Raw genomic sequence first — 18,318 nt, 5'->3', positions numbered from 1 at the left:
CTCCCGTTACACAAGAAGGAGGCACAAGATTCACAACAACATTAGTCACAGCCAATCACGGAGACAGACAGACAGACATGGAAATCCCAAAAAACAGAAAAAGGAAAAAGCATGACATTCGTGCTTCAGAAGGTAGCAGATGTTCCCATGCCCGCCTCTCTGTGTGGGTAGGCAGGTGGGGTCACAGCTTGGCATACAGGCCTGCCATACCAGGTGCTCCTCATCTCGCTGGTCCTATACCTCTGCTTGTCCAGGTGCTGTCCCTGCTGGTTGTCRTCTCTTGCATCCCAAGGGCATCAACTCCTAGAGCAAAACTGGCTTTATGGTGACCTGTGTGCGCAGCACAGGATTCGCCAGGTCCCAGGGCTGTGGCAGGGTTCCCTGTACAGAACAGTCTGTGATGCCACAATACAACTGAACCACACTAAATTCCTAGTTGGCCCTCAAAGTCCTGCTTCTGCTCCCATTCCTGCCAAAGGGGCTTTGCCTTTAGCTTGTATGGGATCTACTGTATTATCCATCACCAGTAGCGTTTCATGGTGCAGCTGTGATAAGGAGTGAGTCCAATACACACTCCAGACAGGTCAGGCTTAGGTTTCAAGCATCCAGTAAATGGAAGAGAGAATTGTATGGTTACCACTTGATTTAATTATTTGTTGGCTCCAAGTACTCAATGAAAAGTGCTGCAGTAACAATATTCACATGGACAATGCCTCTAAAGGACTTACAGCCTGTTGTACGCTATTCCAAGAAGACTGGTGAGCCAGCAACCTGGGAATCAAACCAAAATCAGCAAGTTATTCTGTTTAATTGCTACAGCAATTGCCAGCAGGCAAAAATCATGGGAGCCTTTTGCTCAGTACAGCACTTCCCACGTGCCAAAAGGCAGCTGGTTCTGGAAGCAGAGACTGCCCATGAAAATGAGCTCTAAAGGGGATCATGCAGAGGTCAGACCATACAGACTCATCCACATTCAGGCAGTCTCAAGATTCAGATGTGCAAACACCAAACCTGCTGCTTGGCAATGTGTTTATCTTTAAAGCAGCCCTGTGGGGTTGGGAGCAGGTATTTCTCTGCTGAACAGACAAGGAGCTGAGCTACAGTACAATTAAACGGTTTGCCCAGGGCCAGGAGGCTGTAGCAAAGACTTGGACCCACATCTTCCCAGGCCCACACATACGTTGTTCTGCAGGGCCCACTTCTGCCCCTCCTAAGCAGTAGGCCAGCCCTGCTAAAATCACACTGAACTAATTCCCTGATGTAGTTCAACACAGCGAATTGTTGGAGTGTTCAAGGAGGGCCAACATTAACCCAGTCTTTGGTTCCCTTTCACCAAGGAATGAAATTCAACCTCACCTTCCCAGAGCTCATGCAGTAGCCAGCAGTTACCCAGCAGCTCCCTGGAGCTGCGAGGACACCTCTCGCATAGACCGTACAGCACCACAACCCTTCCCTCCTGTTCCTCTTTAACCCTTTGCGCCATCACCTAACCCAACACACCAGTCATATCCTCAGCCACAGCTTTGCCCCGGAGAGGTCTGCTGGTGGCCCGGGGGAGCCTTGACCACATCACAGCCTTTCCTTCTCCTCCAGCATCTCCCTTCAGCCCTTCTTCATCTCTCTACACCCACCTCTCTGCTGGCTAAAGCCTTGGGGCTGTGTTGACATCCACTTGGCAAAGCGCTATGGTAGGCTGAATAGGAGGTTGGCTGAGCTGGGAAACGTTGCCTTCCTCTCACTACAAGGGACATGAAGTAACCTAGGAAAGAGATAACTGAAGGAGAAGTGACAAAGGCTCCTGAAATCCCAAGTGGCATAGGGAGGAATGGGCTGCTTGCTGCCCCTTCTAATCCAGGAACTTGGGGCATCAAAGGGAACTAGGAGGCAGGCTGAAAATAAACCCAAGAGGGATCTTTACAGCCTCTCATTAAGCTGTGAAACTCCCTGCTATAGGATCACAAATGATAGAATTTGACAGACATTCGAGGACAAACGGATTATTTCATGAAGAAGAAATCCATTCAGGGCTACTAAACACAGGCACCACTTCCAGCTCAGGAGGCTCCTAAGGAACAGTGTGTCAGAGGCTGGGAGGGCATTTTGGACAAGCAACATCCTATGTTTGCCCTGTTCTTGTGCTCTTCTCCAGACCTTGCTCTTGGCCTTGTCAGAAATAGGATTCTGGGCTAGAGAGGCCTCTAGGGTGATCGTGTATGGTCATTCTCATGTCCATATGAATTCCTAGTTCCCCAAAGCCCCAAGAGCCCTGTTTCAGGTATACGATGGGAATAGGTGGAGAACCTGTGCAGCCCTTCCTACCTCAAATCCATTCTTCTTCTGCTACACCCCCACATACTGATCCTGCCTAGTGCAACTGTCTCTCCCCCGACACTGGCCCCATATCTCATAAAATATGTGAATTGCTCCTATAGGGTCAGAGCAAAGACTCATTAGCACAGCACCTTCTTTCTAGTCATGGTTGCCTGAGGAAAAGCATTTGTAGTGGTAATTCTTCTGATTAATACCCTGCTTCCAGCTCAAGGTCTTTCTGAGGCAGAGGTGATGTCTTTACATTGAATAGCTCTTGACAAATTCTTCCATGAATTTGTCCCATTGCTTTGCAAGCCTATGAAAATATTTAGCAGCTAGTTTCCTGCAGCAAGGAGTTCCACACCTGGTTACCCACTGTGTGTGATGGATCTCACAGCCACTTCAGGGAAGGAGATACAGGAGACAGAGATACATCTTCCAGCACAACTACATTAAAGCCTGTACAGTTATTTGTACCCCCATCAGGCCAGGCCAGGCCAGCCTTCCACAGAAAGATGCAAAGGAGCTTGCATCTACTTCCCCCCAAACCCTCAGTACTTCTGATCTCTGGCCATCCCAGGAGCCTTCCCCAAGGATTCAGCCTGGCTGATCTTCCAATATACACCATGCACTGAACAGCCCTGCTACAACCCCAGCTGATCAAGACAACAGGAAAACACCTGTGCTAAATGCAGTCCTTGTGATTCATTGTCTCTTATAAAGGGTGGTACAATCACCCAAATGAAGGCAAGATGGGGCAAGGACTTTTAAAAGGAGGGGAAATTGTTTGCCCTGCTTTTTCAATAGCAAACACATACATTTTGTCCCTGATGCCAAAAAGCCCGGCACTAAAATGCTGAAATCTTCTGACTGAGTGGCAGCAAGCTGTAATTTACAGCATTCCTGCTCCTATTACGTTCAAGAATTGCTTCATTTCTGAAAAGAAAGAGCTGTTATTTGTCAGCCTCGCACAGCCCCTCCTCCAGTCATCACATTTCTACCTTATGCTTAACAAATTAATTCATTCCCCTCATTGAATCTGGTCCCCCCAAAAAGCCAGTCTTTTCCCAGGAACTGAGAGCCATCCTGTTTCAGTAACATCATTAGCAATTTTCTTTTTAAAGCCATGAGATGGACATGTTCCTTTCAGCGAATATCTGGAATTTTCTTGCTACTGCATCCACCTTTCTCAAATTGATTCAGAGAGGCCTGTGTGCTGGCTCTTCACAAGCATCTTCCCCACGCCTCTGAACGACGGTTTCCAGCCCATCCATTGCAGCATCTGTCTGGCTGCTAACACAAACTTTGTCTGGGTTTAGGATGCAGCCAGGTCCCTGGGCAAGTTGAGTTGTATCACCTCTCCTCCTGTTGTGTACTTGGCCACTGGCCCATTGCCTTCCATAGTGAAAAGCTTGCAAGTCTTCGCATTCTCATGGACTGGTGTGGACTTTTTTGAGGAGACAGGGGAATTTGTGGGGCTCAGCTGAACAGCYGTGGTGTCCTGCACTGTGTGCTCACTAGTTTCGATTTCAAAGGCTGTGTTCCCAGGTTTGATGAGCCCAATATTGGAACCTGGTTTGGATTTCCTGGACCCATGAGCTGGGGGCCTCCGGCTGCAGATGCAGCAGGCCCCAAAGAATGTGAAGGCCACCACCAGCAAGATGGGTCCGATGATGATGGGAGGGTTGTTCATGGGGAGGAAGGTCCCGAAGGCAAATGCTCCCACTAAAGTGATGTTGATCCCTGCTAGCATGATGCAAAGTCCACATGCACAGCACAGAGCAGGGGAGGGGAGGCCCTGAGGTCGCGTCTTTTTCTGGCTGGGTTTCTGGGACAAAGATGCACTGCTCTTTTCACTGAACATGTTGAGCTGAGTCTCAGAGGCCACCTCAATTCTGATCGGGTGCGTGCTGTATTGAGAAGGCAAGTGCTGGTTTCTTGCTGCCTTGAAATTCCTGGAAAGAAGCAGAAGAGCATATAACCATTAAACAGAGTGATGAACCAAAGGCATCTTTCCACCCCTCAGGGTCACCAACATCTTCTCTAGGTTTGATGAAAACTCAATACAACCCCAAGCCTGTTCTCAAGCCTGGGTTCTCCCCATCCAAATGGATGAAGCCCAAGTGAATCTGAGCATGCAATGGCCAGATTCTAGGCTGGACTCTGCCTGGAGTCTGAGCTACAGCCCAGTATTGCAGCAGTGTGGCTGGACAGACCGACCCATATCATGAGCTCAAATTTTTTTCACCTGCTGCATTCATCTCCTCTCTCTCCACTCCATTCACCCTTTCCTTAAAACACAGGTTCTTCAGAACAGGAAGTATGTCCAGTTGCCCATTTGGGCAGTAGCTGATCTCACAGAGTTCATCATCACCTACACAACACCTGTCCAAAATAACATCAGATCCCAGTACTGCTCTGAACATCACTCGCTGTCAAAGTGAGCTTAATATATTGTTGGATAGATAGGATAACAAAATACACCAGAAAGCGGGACTCTCTGCTCCATGTTTCAGTTGTCCAGTAAGTGAAGCTAGTCATTGAGGCTGCCTTTCTAGCCAGTACAGAATAAAAGGCCATCCATTCCCCAGAACATGATTCAGACCATCCCAGCTGAATACTTTAAATGACTACACAGAGAACTTGGATGACTTAAGCAGTCAACAGTTAGATGTTCAGCAAGATAAACTCCATGCACAGAAACTGAATGACTTGCCGTTGGTCACAGAAGTCTATGAGGAAACTGAGAACTGAGTCTGAGTCCCTGGAAGCATTTGTAGATGGCTCTACCCACTACATCATGCTTCCTCATTTGGTGTGATCACAGGGCAGGGAAGGAGGTGGAGAAGCCTGTTAGACTCAGGATGTGCAAAACCAAACTTATGCAAAGTTCTTGCACAAGCAACACTGTTTCCTGGAAGTAGGTCTCAGATTACTGAAATGGAGAAAATAAAGCTGGAAGTGAGCCTGTGGGAATCAACCCTTTCCTAGGACCCACTGTGGGAACACATATCCATGAATGACAATAGCAAATTGTCCATGGAATAGATTGCTGGATGCGATAAGACTTGGCTTTGCGTGTAAAGTATTTCATTGTGAAGCTGCATTGCCAGAGGCCAAATTGCCAGCAGTTTGCTGGCAATGCCTGTAATTTTAAAGGCAGAAGAGCATTTCTCTTCTCAGACTGATTGCAAACAGTAGCAGTCTCCTCTCTTGTACTCCCCTGCCCGGCTTCTTAACTTCTTCCTTCTCTGCTGTCAAATAATTTTTATAAGGGTTACAGTGGAAAAACTGATACAGTACAGGTTTCTGCTGCAAGAGCCAAGAATCACTGTTGTGCTATTAACACTGTAGCCACTAAATTAACAAAGACAAAAACCCTATCCACCACCCTGCAAAATGCCAGAGGGATCAGCCGGGTATTTTCAACATGTTTTCCAGGGTATAAAATTTTCCCATACACCCAGCTGCGGCAAAGCTCTCTGCTGCTCTCTCCAGTATCATATCTCATTTTCTTTGCTTGGGCTTTTGTTTAGACCTGAATGAAAAGCAGCAGTGGACTTTCAGTGAAGTTTCTCTTTAGTGAGACATCAGCTGGAGCTGACAGGAACGGGCTCCTTGAAGGATTGAAACCTTCCTCGTCTGCGGATGTCTGATTGGGGAGGATCCTCTCTGCAGGTAAAGATTCTTCAGAACAGAGTGTGTGAGAGAGAAAGGACCTTTTCTCCATTAGCCAAAATAACACATAGGCAAGTTTGACCGTGTTCTTTTATTCTGCCTGGGAACTCAGACACACCGAGCTGGAGCCCTGACTGTGTCTCTTTCACCAGCCCGGGATCAGCAGCAAGACCCCTTTGGATTAAAGACATGCATGCACGCGTGCACACACACACACACAGTTTCCTCAGCCTAGATATCAACAGATGCCGGCCTGAATCTTTGGKGGAAGCGAGGCTGCAAATACCTCAGTGGAGCTCTTCCCCTCAATATGACCCCCACAGCAACACCTCCTGCTGCGGAGCGCTTGGCAGGGAACTGCATAGCTCCTGATGGTTAAATCGTTACCACAGATCCATTCCACAGGGTTCGCTCACTCCTCAGCACTCACCTGCTTCCAACCTGCAAGAATTCCCTCTTGTGGGAGAAACAGGCAACGAGATTGCAGTTCCTGTGCTCTAAAGGGACAATGAACAAGCGGGCTGGCTCTGCTCCCAGGAAATTCAGAGGCAAAAGTCATGCTCCCACTAAGATTCTCAAGACGGACTTCAACCTGATGCCTGTCACATCTGTCAGTGGTCACCTATAGTTACTCCAAGGAGACCATGTTGGCTGCTGGCTGCCCTCAAAGCTGCAGCAATAACACCCATCACAGCCCCTCACATCTCATTTTCTCTGCCCGGCAATGTGTGCTCACAGTTACAGCTCCCTGAGTGTATGGGGTTACGTCTGCGCCAAATCCTCACTGGAGCTCCCCAGGCTGTAATAGGGAAGGAGGGGGACAACAGGGCTTGTTCAGGCAGCAGCAGACAGCAACAGATCAGAACAGCCTGTCCCAAGGACAGCTCACCCCAGCAGGTAAGAGAGAACCACAGATCCACTCTGAATGGATGAATGATGTGAGAAAAATGATCCAGCAGGGCTCAAGGTGGGTATAGTTACCACCATCTTCCCAGGCATTTATGGCCACTTCCCAGAAGGGAGAGAGGATCAGATCTACTGTATGGAAACAAGGTTTTTCCCATCCAAATGAGGTGCCTAAATCAGCCCTGGTGTCCCTACACCTCCTATTTGGGGCCAATCACACCCTTTCTATAGCTTTACCATGAGAGCTCTGGCTATGCTATGTCCAAGACAAAACTTCTTTCCAACCCTTTTTGCTTGGAGCACCTACATGGGGCACCAGACCTTTCACGGGTAGAGAGCAATATAGTAGCCATTACTGAGTTTGGAAAATCTAGGGCCACCTTGCATGGCATGAGAACCTCTCCCATAAGTGTGAGAAGACCTTGGAAGACAGCACCATCACAGGGCTAGGAAATGACCTGCACAGGCAACACAGTGTAACCAAAAATAAAGCTGGAAGGCAGCGTGTTTGGGCTGGGAACATTTAGAAAGTGGATCACTGATCCTGTCTTGATTTCCATATAAAACAGAAGGTATTATAGACTGAGGGGATTCCAAAATGCTGGGAAACTAAAGAAAACAGGGATGAGAAAGCCAGGAGAACAGTGGAGAAAGCAAAAAGAACCCCAAAGCCAAAGGATGCTCTTACAGCACCCTTTAAGTGATAAGATCCTGGAACAACACTAAACCCATCCTTATTTCAATTGCCACATACAACAGAAGCATCTTTATTTGCCTGGAGTCTGTCATCTCCTAGAGCACAGGAAGACGCTGGGGGAAGAGGAGTCCTCCCTGCCAGATCCCCCTTGCAGTCACAAGAAATCACCGATGTGGATCAGCTCCCACTACTTACCTGCCTGAGGATATTTGACAGCTTTTACCTTCCTGCGTCCACTTCAGCTAAGTTAGCCTGCTCAGAAATGACCAACTTTCTTTCCAGCTATATTATCCTGTCCAAAATCATCAACTTTCTTTCCATTAATAGAGGAAAAAGTTCTCCTTGGACTCTCTACGTGAAACAGTTTCTTTTATTACTGGTTTGGGGTGGGAAAAGGAAGAGTCTGGGTTTCCACTCCAAACAACATTTCAGCTTGAAATGCATTAGTGTCAAGTACCGCTACAAAAAAAGCTGCATATTCAAGCTAGAGTGATGGAGATCCACAGGCTATAATGATTCCTCCAGGGGAATACACATCCCTCCCTATAGTCTCAGGGGCACAGAGATTTTCATTCATAGCTCTGTGAGAGTTCTTAGAACTCAAAGGGCACACTGACATATTAAGCCAGCATTTTAGGAGCATCATTTAAAGCCATACCAGCAGCAGCACGAATATGCATAGCTAAGCGTGCTTCCCTCTTACTTGCAGTGAGGGGGTTTGAGCTGTCATCTTTCCACACCATTCCACCTCAGCAGAACAGCCAAAATATTTGACAGACCCCAAATGAGTCGCCTTTCTGCAGATGTGATGGCACAGGAAAATAATGACAGTGATCAGCAAACAGAAATTGCAGTCAGACAGCTGTAACCACCCCCCACATACAGACAGACATACAAACATGCACRCATGCACTTTTTAGCTATCAGGAGAAGCTCAAGACTTTTCCCTAGGCAAAGTGCTGAGAAACTCTTCAGCAGGGCTAGAGAGCATCTGTGCCTGGGAGGGGAAGACACTTACTTGAGCTGGAGCATGGAGCCGGGGGGGGGCAAAGGAGAGAGCAGGTGCCCAGGGTCTCGGAGAGCTCCCCTTCACCTTTCATTTAGCGATGACAAAGCCATGGCCAGCCCCGGCAGAGCCGGGACTGGGAAGCCCAGCTAAAAGGGGAAAGATCTCACATGCCTCCTTCCCTCTCTTCAGCAAGCTCAGGAAACTTTGCTCAGATGCCAGGCGAGCCCCTGGCAGTCCCCCAGAGAGCTCAGCAGGCTCTGTGCAAGCTTGGCCACGTCCTCCCCACTCTCCTCCTTCCCCTCGGATGATGCTGTCCTCCTTAGGCAGAAGGAGATTCACATGCAGCATCCCTGCCCTGTTGCATCCTCTCCTCTCTTCCTGCCTTCTCTTCTTCCAGCCCCAGATCCCCAGCAAGGTTCAGCTCTGCAACGGGCAGCACCACTCGCCTGCCTGCCTCCACCAGTGTCCTGCAGGCTCACACCCTGTCCCCGTGCCTTCTTTTTATTCTTCCTTTTCTACTTCAAGGCTGCAACTCCCGCCCCTTCAGATGACAGAGGTGTCCAAAGCAGAACAGCCCCTTTTCTTTCGGAGAGAAAAATCACAGAGTCTCTCTCCACTAGAGGCAGCTCCGAGCTTTCCTCCAGCAGCCCCCCTTCCCTGCCTTCCCTGGTGCTGAGAACAAAGCGCCAGCCAAGGTAAGCGAGGAAGAAGGAAAAATACCACCAAATACCAAAGAATAACATTCAGGCATTCAGCTTGCTGCATCTAGGCAGGGATCTCAAACACTCTTACCAGAACTTCAAAAGGTTTGAAATGCATGTTACAAATGGGAAAAAATAACTAGTGACAGAGTCCCTTTGCAATCCCAGAAAGATGCAAGAGTAACTCCTTGCTGGGTGGTAGGCAATGAGATGTGCTGAGAGAGACCTCTGGGAGATAGAAACACTCAGGGTGTGGGAGTTGGCAAATTCAGAAAAACATCCTCAGATGCAAAATTAATGTTTTAACATGGCAATCAAACCTCAGGTACACTTAAAGGTACTACTGGCAGTGCTATAAAAACATGCCCTGATGATAGCCCTACTGCAAACACAGCCAAGGTCTTAGCTCCCATATTAAGAAGCCAGCTACTGTATATCTGCAGAGCTGATGACCACAGGGAAACAAGGCAAAATCCAGGCTACGCACTGAATGGCACAGAGTTTATCCTTTCTCAGTTTAAGCAGTGCAAACACTCACATGCCCTCATCTGCTCTCCAAGCCTGCACTGCTGTAACTAGCCTAGATGCTGCTACTGATGATTGATTGAACAGAGGCTCTTCTTCAGCTTGTTGCAGAAGAATCCTCTCAGAATCAGGCCAGAGCTGATCCAACATGAATCATGCTCCCCTTTTATAAGTGATTGCTTTCATGCTCATGCACAGAGGGGAAAGGAAAAAAAAAGTAACATGGGGAAGAGCAAAGGTCAAAGAAGGAGAAATAACTGAAGAGGAATGAACACTTACTTCTCTCCTTTCTCTTTTCCAGGCACTGCTCAACCCTGAGTATTCTTAATATAAAGCAGGATCTTCTACTGCATCATATTGCATTTCACCTTACAGGGCACCCCCTAAAATTTGAGCAAAAACAGGCTTTGCAGAAAGCTGGGTTCAGCCCCAGCTTAGGAGGAAGATAACTCTGTTTTCTCCTTAGTTTGGGTAGTGCTAGCAGCACACCACATGATTTGGACAAGAMGGTAAGAGAATATCACAGAAGTGGTGCTGATGAGACATGCTGACTGCCTGGGCTTATAGAAAGAGAAGAGAGGGAAATCTCATTTCAAACCCTTCCAGAGATGCAGAATCTTCTCTAGAGTTTCTCTGGGCCAGAGATTCCCTGGGCCTCTAACATGAAGTTCAAAATAGCTCAGAGTACTCATTCCTGCTAGAAAAATGATGGAAGAGTGCACTATTACTTTAGGCTTTCTTCACTGAAAATCTCCATGTGGCACATCTCAGAGAGATGGTTCCAAACGTGGCAGAACTGGTGTCTAGTGTTTGCTGATGGTTGCTGGGTGGAAACTGGAGTGGTTGAGCTCATTCTTGGTGAGACTCCATGAAGCTCAACGGAAATGGCCCTATGAGCCTTATTTATTTAGGAACAGAGGCTGTCAGATGGAAAGAGACCTACAGGGTCATTGATTCGAGTCCCTTGCTATCATGTTGCATAATAGCATTCATAAAGTGCTCAAGCTCCAAAGGGAGCCAATTAATATCAAGTGACCTGTGAGCTGTTCCCTAATTGCATAAGGCAGCGATGAAAAAAGCTGTGCCCACTCAGGTTTTCATTGGCTGTTGCATGACTCTCTGTCACACTTCCTGCTTAATGATCCATAAAAAGGGGAAGTCTTTACTGAGACATTATATATTTAGGGCTCCATCGAAGCAACAGTTCTGAGCTTTGCACATGTGGCCCTGACAACTGGCAGGCTGCATTCATGTGATTAAAACAACTGCTAATTCAAGAACAAAAATTAAAGGCTAGATTTCCCGCTGGTATAAGTCAGAGCAGAATCACTGCCTTGCAGAGCCTTGATGGCTTACACAAGTGGTCATAATTTGCTGAGGGGTTTTGCCAGGCTGGTGGCTCCTAACTTCAAACTCAGCAGGAACTGGGAAGTCCTGCCTTCCCCAGAGGCAAGATCCCAACCCTCAGCTGACTAGAGATAGATTCCTCTGGTAGGAGCACTTTGTTCACAGCTTCTGCTGAGTTGGAAACTAGCTTAAGTCAGAAATCACTGAATGACAGGCAAAACTTGCCTGATTGCCCTTTCCCATAGTCAGTTTCTGACCCTGGTCTACGCTACTTTGAAATCTAGCTCAAGCACTGTTGTACCCGTAAAGGCTGGGTTTCAACATCACTACCTGTTTTGAAGCAGGCCAGGATGGTGGTTATCACATACTCAGCCCTTAGCTGTCACATGAGTTTTGCAGGGTTCCTCTCTGCAATAGCTGTGCCTGAAGCAAACAAAGCTTGCGAGAATGACCAATGATGCCTTCCTGAGAGCATCTTTTGGATTGCCCAGTCTATAGTCAGAGTCTGCCAGATGCTCAGACCTAACCCTGCAAAACCCATGGGGACCAGGCTGGACATGTTTCAGAGTCTCCCATGTCACTGAGCTAGACTGAAGATGACCACTGGCAGCCAGATACAGCCCATGAAGTGCTTTGAACTGGGCTCTGGGAATGCTGCAGACTCAGCAGATCAACTAAACTCAGTCCACTGGTGTGTGCACTACAGAGGAGAAGCAGATCCAGGCTGGGCCTTGGTCAAATTTCTAGTAGCATCAAGTAGATATGAGTTAAAAGGCTTGAGATCCTGAGCCTACAGACACTGACAACACATGGTGTGAAGGACCAGTCCAGTTCTGATCCTACCTTTACCTGAGCACATATAAAATGGCAGTTTACTATTAGGAATGAGTTTCAACAGCAGAAGGAAGATCACATGCCCACAGCTTTGCAAACAGATGGAAAGGATGCTCCAAGGGACAAAAAGAAAGTGGGAAGTATAAGATTTCAAAGCATTACAGCTGGGGCCAACATGGGAGTGAAACTGCATGGAGAGCAGACCCCAATCTCATGGGAGAGGCAGCATGCAAACAGTCCAATTCCTGAGCACAACAAAACCCAAAAGCAGCAGTCTGCAATGCTGACCGCTGAACCATACTCATCACACAAGCAAGCGTGTGTGAGACAGAGAAAGCCTTGAAGTTTATGGTCCAATAAGATCATTAGACAAAGGTCACCACAGAAATGTACTCCTGCAGATTTCCATGAGGATTCTAGAGGAGGCACCTCTCTGCATTTACATTTTAATTGCCTCTTAAGGGAAGGAAATGCCAGACTAAATCTGCTGTTGCTCTGAGACAGTTTTAAATACCAATACATCTGTTTAAAAGTTTGTACTACAGCAGGATCCAACTCTATCTCATGGCTTAGGTCTCAGTGCAGTCTCTGGCAATCCAAAAGAGGACAAGACCAATTCCTGCAGCAGTGTTTACCTGTCTGTAAAATCATGTACAGTATGAAGGAGGTGAAATGGAAATTTTTACTTGTCATTCCCAGAGGCAGCTGAGAAATCACTGTGCAGGAGGTTTAAACCCACAAAGAAGATGCATCCTTGTACAGTGTGTAATTAAAATCACAGGACTCTGCCATGGAGTCCAACACTATAAATGGGTTCAAGCCTAGAAGACAGCCACCACTGGACTTGTCAAACACAACAGACCAGCTACAGCTTCTGGCTCACAGAGTCTCTACATTTCTGATCATTGCAAATGGTCTGCAGGGGAAAGCTTGCTCTAGGGTTGCCATGGTCCTTATAATCTAAGCTTTACTACTGGTGGCTGTTATATTAAGAATAGTGTAGAATATTCAATAATAGGTAAGGTAGGTTTTTGGTCTGGTCCCATATGACTGTTCTCATGCCAGGGATGAAGCTTTCTTTGCTTCTGAATGTGGAGCATAACTGGTACAACACGCAGCTCAGCTGGGCCCACTCAGCCCTCCATTTGAAGAGACAAATGGATGGAAGGGAGACCACTGCGACCTGAGATGAGTCCAACCTCTACTGCATGATTGATGCATGCCTAGACTCACATATACAATCTGGAAGAAGCTGAAAACAGAAGCCAGGACATTGCTGGGAATGCTGGGATTTAGACTGGGAAAGGTATAAAGAGTTGTCTTTAAGCCACATTGCTTGGGATTTGGGCTCTGGGAAAGAACAGGAGATCTCAGCTAGACAGCCAACCAGTGCCATCAGCTTGACTTCCAGTCTCATTATAGCTTTGTCTTCTCTCTCTATTCATATAATTTACTTTCACAGCCTTTTTTTTTTTCTGCAAATAATCTAGACAACACTTTTCCCCTCCACCCAAGCAAGAAAAGGCTTCCAGATATTCAAACAAGTTTTTTCTCCTTCCCAAGAAGCCCTCATAAAATTACTGAGAGATGAAGAAAGTTAGCAGACAGTATCCTTGTATCCTCTATTTGTTGGAGAAACATCTGTGCTAACGACTGTCCTGTTACACAAACAGTACAGTAATTTTTTATGAAGCTTTCTCAAACAGCAGGAAATTAACGGGTCAGTTATCAGCAAGGGGCACATATTTTTAATTACCTTGCAGGGAGCTTGTGTCTCCTGTGTTTAATTCTCAAAGGTTCCCATTGGCAAACTAATTAGCAAGCAGCTTCATTTGAAGATCAAGCCTGAAGTTATGTGGCTTTATTCTCCTAGGATACAAACACCTAGTTGGGAGTTGTTAGTGTACACTCTCCTCTGACAAACTGCAGTCCTCTCTGCCAGCCAGAGTGGACCAAAGGATGGCTGATCTGGAAGAGATAAAAAGCATAGCATGCATATGAGCAACCCTAAGTCATCATTTTAAATGTCATTCATCAGAGTGCTTGGTATTGCATCATCTTCTCTAAAAGATGTGCTGGTAGACATTTAAATTGAAGACCTGTTGGCTCCTCATGAACTGAAATTAGAGTAAATATTATGATACAATAATATTTTTTTCATATCTCCCCCTGCTTCTCCTGGMAGAAAACACAAATACATTTGATCTGCATTTGAGATGCCAGAGTAATTAATAGCCTTGATGGGGTAGAGTCATGGTAGTGAGGTCCTGAACCAGAAAAGCACTAAAATTTGTGCCTATTTCTAGGTATCTACATTGGCCTATTAACTTCAGTGGGACTGCTCACAAGCTTAAAGATACGCATGTACTTTCTTGGGTCAGTGCCTTCACTGGAGAAAGCAGAGGTAATGCCACAAAAGCCAATGATGTACATGGGAGCAGAATCAGGCCCTACACACGAAATGTTGCATCAGACAGGAACTGCCACTCTAAAAGCATTATGATCTTCTGTTAGGATTATGTCTTAGGTGAATTTAAGGACATGGGGTTCAGCTGGATTCACAAATCATCCGCGGTGAACTGGACTTTTGATCATGAAGAAAACCAGAAATGATGGAATCTGAAGGCAACCAATAGCCTAATGCTGTGTCCCCTCTGAACCCAATCCTGGTGGCTGAGCCTGAAACACAAGAAAGAGGACAGCCATATCTGTGCCCTTTTCTAATACCAGACAGCCTACACATATAAATTCACCCTTGGGAACCGACCACGTGGTCCATTGGTGTGCTCGCAATGTCTTTCTGTCCATCCAGTCACTCAGGTTTCCCCTTCCAAACAAGACTAAGCTGCCTATTTAAGCTGTGGGCAATAATCTGTGGCTGACAGCAGGCACGCTCTTGGCCTGCTTCAGGTGAAAAACAGTTCGTTTCACTCATCCTCACAGGAAAAGCACCGGCATGGTGGTTTATCTTTTCATAATCTATTTCCCATTTGAGGTAGGCTAAGTTAGCTACTGCAGGTATGCTGATGGGTGTTAGCTTTCCACATCATAACCTCACCATTTTCTATAGTAGGCCCATTCAACCTGTCCCTGACCATGGAGAACCAAACCCCTTTGGAACAGATCTGATGTAGCTTTGTGAGTCCACAGAGAGACTTGATTTACATGTTATATCCACCCTGTGGTTAACTTGTAACATGCCAGACCACAAGAGACACTAATCACCAACAGCATAAATCACATTACCCCAGCCAGCTTTGACTCTTGGAAAATCTAGGTTAAGGGATGTCAAATCTCTAACGCTTACCAACACAGATAGTGTTTCTCTCCAAAAAGGAGACATCCTTGATCAGTTAGTCTATCACTGCCTAGGGCACTGATACTCTTGTTTCTCACCCAACATTCTTCATCCAAGGGCTGAGGCTTTACAAGGCAACATGCAGTCCTCAGTGATGATTAAAAGCTGGAAAGACAGTGAGAGACAAAAGAGATGTCAGGGTGACACACTCCATATCCCTTCAAAGTGTCTTACACTTCGGACATAGGTGTGCTCTCCTGGAAGTTTGTCAGGCTTGCAAAATCTCTTGGGTCCCTCATGGTTTAATCGGCAGTACAATGGCAGAAGGCTTACCCATGTTAGCTTCTGTCCTCACAAGGCAAGTCCTTAACTCTTCAGAGAGGCAAAATAAGCATTTCAGTGAAAACTAAGGATCAGAATTGGGAGTCCTTATTTGTCCTTATGTGAAGATCTGGAAATCTGTTCAACGGACATCCCATCTCCTCAAGATCAGGGTGCTTAAAACATGGGGACTATTTTCATACCTTCATGTTTGAGCCAGATCCCACATATCTTCATGAAAGTTGTTGCAGTGACTTCAGTGAGCTGTGTACAAGATTGTAGGATGCTGCCTTATGAATGTTTACCCTCTGGTAGAGGCCAGATGTCTGCAGACTCCATATACGATATCAAATTACAACATGGCAAAACACAGATCATTAATCACATCCTTAAATAAAGCAATTATAAGGTCATCATGTCAAACACTTCCTAGCATCATGCTGCCTGCATAAGTTTTATTTTACATAGAGCCTGAGGAAGCATCTGGTTAAAGCACTTGACTCTAACCCATTAACTCTGCTGCAAAGCCTCTCTTATGACACAGTTAATCTTTCTGCTTCTCAGCTGCCACCCCACCCCTCCCAATCTCATCATAAAACACAATGAACAGGTTCTCCTCTCCCTCAAAGTAGCTGCTGTGAGGATGAATTCAGCTCTCAGACAAGATTCAAGTACTGTGTTTGCCTATTGCAGATGTAGACATGTACACACCTCACACTAGACCCTGTAACCACCCACTGGTCCACAGACAACAAGTGTTTTTCATTAGGTTTTAGATCAGTGGTATGCGATAGACATCTTTTTGCTTTCAAGAGCATGATCCAGAGGAGGAAAAAAATTCCATGACAATTAGGTGAGAACTATGGCAGTTCATACAAGATTATTTAAGCAGGCTTTGGGATAAAAGCCTCAGTAGAGAGTAGCAGTGTGGTAGTATAATCCTTGTAGTGTTTTATTTCATAGTAATTAAATAGAGAGGTGAAAAATTCCAAGTCAAACAAGCTTCACCTCCTCCCAAAAGGGTTTCTCCTCCCACCAGTGTTTGTCCCTCAAGACAATCTTTGCTTTTAGGCAACTGGCACGCAACAGAGGCTGCTACTTCATAGTACCATTCACAGACTGATGTGATCCCTATAACAGTGAATTAGAAAAAAACCCTTTCTTCTGGAGCATGTGACGTTTCAGAAACATGCCAAGTCAACATAGGTGATTTCAGAGCAGTAGAATCTAGGTGAGATCTGCCAACCTTTAACTCTGCCAGCAGACAAGAGAAAGCGTTACTCACCCTGCTATAGCAAGATGGACAACAGACAGGGGCAGGACAAGAGCCAGAGAGAGGCACCTTTTGTGGACAGGTTTTAGTATTATTTAGTTTTAGGAGTTACTGGAATTGCATTACATCCCTTATCCCACCCCATTTTCAAACAGTGCATGTACAAGGGAAGGCTGAATTTGCATGCTGCCCAGACCATCAGTGAGACCCAGATAACTCTCCCATCCAGCAGGCTAGTTAAGACCAGCCAAGAGATTAAGAATGAGGCTTTCATCTATGGGGGCTGCCAGGATAAAGTGGAGTTATGATCAAATCGCGCATTCTCTTAACAAGACACGTGGAGCTGAGTAATCATAAAGTGTCATTAGAAATAGATGTTCGTTTACATGAGCATGTTCCTGATGAGCCCTCCAGTAACACAGGAGCAGGCAGAGGCCAACACTCCCTCATCACCACCCTATCCACCACGAAGTCAGCCAGACTTCAATATGCTTTTTGGAAGAGTCATTTATATTTCACTACGTTCCTTCTAAAGAGATCAGGAACCAGAAGTGCAAGGTAATGCATAAACACATGCACATGAGGGATTTTTGTCCCAAAGAGGACAGGAAGGTGGTAATACACACACTTGGCAGAGTGGGAAACTGAGGCACTGAGACTATGTCATTTGAAGCCCATCCCAAGACCACAGTGAAGATCTGCTCACCTAGTCCTCCACACTGCTAGCCCACAAGCAGTCTTGGAGGTAACAGGGATAGGCTTTCCAGAGTTTGTGCATCACCTTGAAACAAGCACAACCACAAAGATGCTGTTAGCATCCCACCTTGTTACCCAGGGCACCTGCCTCCACCATCTGAGTGCTCAGTCTTGTAAAGGTCCACAGAAAAGGGCTTCATTGGTTTTCTCACTAAATTGTTTGTAAAAAGAAAGGACACTTAGCCTGCCTGCATGAGGAGTCACCATTTGCCTTCCTTAGACAATACAAACAGTACCTACAATTATTCACCACTATTTTAAGTGAATAGAACAAAATACAATGTGTATCCAGCATCCTGAAGACCAAATTGCGAAATAAACAAAGCAGCAGTTCAGACCGAGGGCAAGCCAGGGAAGAAAGACTGGCCGGCACCGTAACTGTGGGAAATTCTTAGYGCTACAGCAAACTTACGGAAACAACTGCAGGACCTAATACCGTCAGGGCCAATTTGCAACAATTTTCTGAGCCCACCCAGAGAGACACTGCCCCAGTACTGCGATGGGTTTGGATTTAGGATGAATTCACTGCTGTCTTTTCTGAAAAGCCTGAGCTGCTAAAAACTTTATTAAGGAAGAGAAAAATAAACAAACTCAGCAACAACAACAAAAGACCTTGGATGGGTGTTTCTGCAGCTGTTTACAGTGAGAAAAGTGGTCTTCTCT

The 18,318-nt window shown here is 46.2% G+C and overlaps 1 long non-coding RNA gene across 1 annotated transcript; it reads right to left on the bottom strand.

Annotated features, from left to right (window-relative positions):
* Positions 1-4,179: 4,179 nt before the first annotated feature.
* LOC112976082 lies at positions 4,180-16,001 on the bottom strand. Its single transcript, XR_003256870.1, has 4 exons — positions 15,830-16,001; positions 15,315-15,470; positions 13,764-13,975; positions 4,180-4,265 (listed from the first exon to the last, which is right to left on the bottom strand). It is a non-coding gene; the product is annotated as an uncharacterized LOC112976082 (long non-coding RNA).
* Positions 16,002-18,318: the final 2,317 nt, after the last annotated feature.

This window comes from Apteryx rowi, unplaced genomic scaffold (assembly GCF_003343035.1).
Source record: "Apteryx rowi isolate R43461 unplaced genomic scaffold, aptRow1 scaffold_7, whole genome shotgun sequence".
Lineage (NCBI taxonomy): Eukaryota > Metazoa > Chordata > Aves > Apterygiformes > Apterygidae > Apteryx > Apteryx rowi.
The sequence above is the reverse complement of the archived record's forward strand: the minus strand, read 5'-3'. Positions and strand labels throughout refer to the sequence as shown.